The sequence below is a fragment of the Benincasa hispida genome, chromosome 12 (genome assembly GCF_027475165.1).
Source record: "Benincasa hispida cultivar pf3 chromosome 12, pf3_genome.v1.1, whole genome shotgun sequence".
Lineage (NCBI taxonomy): Eukaryota > Viridiplantae > Streptophyta > Magnoliopsida > Cucurbitales > Cucurbitaceae > Benincasa > Benincasa hispida.
The window spans coordinates 32,650,991-32,654,462 of NC_143489.1; positions in this window are offsets into that span (position 1 = coordinate 32,650,991).

The following is a 3,472-nucleotide window of genomic DNA, read 5'->3' on the forward strand; positions in this document are numbered from 1 at the left end:
TGATTTCCCACATTTTAATGATGGACAATAGATGACAGACAGGAGTCAAACCAAGAAAGTCAACTCTTTCTTCAACCACCAGCCCAGAAATTTCTAGAATTTGGCCTCTGTTTTTCCGGTGAGCGTTTCAGACTTAAATTCATAATTTTCCAGCCATTTAAAGCTTAATTAACCTATACAAAACTTTTACCCATCCTCTTAATTAACTTACCTCAAAGTTTGGACATCAAAATTTACCTAGGACTCCCGGAATCGACCAAACTCTCCACGGTGCCCCTGTTTTTCCAGCCAATAAAGATCAAATTAAAGACCAGAGAACTCTAGAAGGAGCTTGTAAGTAACTTACCTTTAAATTTGGAGCTTCGAAACAGCCTCTAACTCCACGAATTTGCTAAAAAACTGAGCATCCTCTGTTTTCGCGATAACTCTAGCGCCACTGTTTTTCTTCGTTTTCCTTACTTCTTCGGCCAAATATCTTCAAATAAAGCCTCCTACGAGTTTCTTCTTTACTTACTCTTTAATTTGGTTGCATTTTACCTAATTTTACTTCACAAAAACGACCCTAATTTGGAAACAACGTTTTCCTCTTCTTCGGTCAGTCAAACTAAAAAAAAAAATCGAAATTCCATTTTTCTCTTCGTTTTCCAGCTTCAATTTTCAGTTTAACACGTGCCCAGATGATTAATCCTTAACCTCAAAGCCATCCAATAATAAAAATCAATAGAAAGCACCTTAATTTTTCCAAAATCTCTCACATTCTCTTTCTTCCTCTTCCTCTCGGTTCTCATCATGATTTTTCCCTTAAATTTCCTTTGATTTTCAGCTAGTTTTGCCAATAAGTTTTAAACAAGCCAAATTTACCTTTAAAACTCAAAAATTACCAAAATTTCACCACTTTTCATAATGTTGACTTTTTTACTTTGACTTTGACCATTTGACCGTTGACTTGTACGATTGACTTTGACCTATCCCGAGCATGCCAAATTTATTATCGAATTTACTTTACATGCGTAACTAGGTCCGTTACCCTCAAATTATTCCTCGAATCCTTATTTCCTCTTCCTAAATGAAACAAACGTCAATCCAAATTTTTTTTATTTTTAATTATAAATCTTAACAAGAGATCCACATCAAACTTTATCTTAAGTTCCTTAGTTCAATCTCAACTATGTGCTTCCTAATATTCAAAGAAAGAGTATAAGAAGAGAGAGCTTACAAGTTACTACCCCTTTTTGAGAATTTTGTCCTCAAAATTCAGGTAAGGTTGTCAGATGAATAGATGTGGGAACAAACTTCCATCAACCGTGGACATTCTCTTTTAAGGTGACCAGGTTGTCCACATTTATAACAAGTATGAGTTTCATTCTAACACTGTTCCTAATGATATCTGGTTCATACTAAACACAAAGGTCTCCTTCTAATACTAGCAACGGATTCTTTAAGTTACTCACTAGAAACAGTTCCTTTTGTTCCCCGATTTTCTTTACTTGAATTCCAATCAGAACCCGATGTACCTACATGCTTGGATTTTAAAGTTCCTTTATTAGGTACTCCAAGTTCAAATCTTTTATTCCCTTCACTTCTTGTTCATTCTACATATGGACTTGGAGAATTTAAATCCATTACCACTATATACTATTCCTCATGTCTAGTTTTCTTCCATCACACTTTTTTCCATTCACATAGCAGCTTCCACTAGTTAGAAAATTCTTTCTACTCAGTATTGGTTGTTACAGGGGTATGTATTTCTTTCCTCAATCCTTCCTCAAACTGCCATATAACTCTTTGTCAATCTTGAGTTGCCTTTAGTCTCTCTCTAATAATCTTAAGATTCCCAGAGTAACCTGTACTGGCTTAAGACCAATTGATTTCCTTTCCTAAACCTAATCTGTATTGATGCATCACACAGAATACACCAGTTAGTTCCAGTTAGGACTAACTCTTATCCACTGGTTCCCATAGTTGGATTCCCAACTCTTTTTTGAACTCTTCCAAAACCAACCTGTACGTTGCTGAAAAGGTCATTACTGTCCTAGGTACCATGCCAGACCACTTAGGCCAAATATCTAGGAATTTTTCACACCACTAATCAATCTTGTTAACTAATAGCTCTAATATATAACTCAACATTTGTGCTATCCTTCCATAATAACTTGTCTTCTTTCTTTAGCGAGTACATACTAGCTTAAAGGATTCTCCTGCCACTCCTTTAAGTTATTTCAGGTGTTACATCCACTTCTGGATACCTCAAGATATATTAAACTACACCTCTATGTCGTTAATGCTAACAAACCCATATAGTGAAGAAAATAACACAACACACAGGAACCCAACCCAAAAATATCCTATACAATGAACTCCCAAATAGCAAATTATTCTTTTGCATAACACCCCTATGTAACAGCTGTGGACGTTTTTCCCTATAACAACCATGTTGTCTGCAATTATCACAAACAGTGGTCCCTTTCAATCACCGACCCCAACAATGTTTGCCACAAGATGAATAATAAGATTACACATCTACACTTGCTACTAATTCTCTGGGTTGTGTCTTACCTGGCTTCTCAGATATAACTACAGGACAGATAGAGTCTCCTGACCCTTGGTTTCTCTTTTGCTTTCATTCTTCAATCATACCTTGACTTGAAACTTCATCTACTCGTAACTCTAGGTATAAGTCTCCTATTTAACGGTTCACGCGGTGTATTCAAGGAATTTCCCACACGAACATCCCTTTTTGTTTTCCTTTTATCTCTTCTTCCTAACAAACTTTTCTCCACTCTTTTAGTTGCCTCTACCAGTTTTGAGAAATCTCTCCACTTCGCACTTACTATGACAGAGCTTCAAATTTCATCCCATAGTCCATTCTCAGACTTTTTACACTTATCATTTTCATTTTCAAACTAAAAAATTGCACACTTAAATCATTCCTTAAACTTTTCTCCATGCGGTTTTGAAACACAGTACCAACCTCAAAATATACTTCCGTTTTTCAGTACATAGACTTTGGATAAAGCTCTTCACGAAAAGTTTCCTCACACTTTTCCCAACTTATCTCTCCCTTTTCTTCATAACTAATTTCAAACATGCGTCATAAGTTCTAAGCTTCACCTTGAAACAAGGATGTAACAAGTTTTACTCTTTTGTGGGACAGTTCGTCATTTTAAAGCATTTTCCTAACTTGGCTAACCAGATTCTTGCATCCATAGAATCAATTGCTCTAGTGAAAACTGTTGCTATGAACGCTTTTAAGCATTCAAACTCAAAGCTTTTCTCTGGACTAACTTGTCCATCACTATTTCCTATAGCACCTTTCTGATTTAAGTGACCCTCCATCGATTTCCTTTAGGTCAATCTAAGTCTGGAAGTACATAGTTTCGCCACAAACACTTCTTTTCATCCCAGGTTTACAAGTAGCGCTCACAGTTCCTTTTGATGCTTGCCTTTTTCGTTCACCACAATGATACATGTT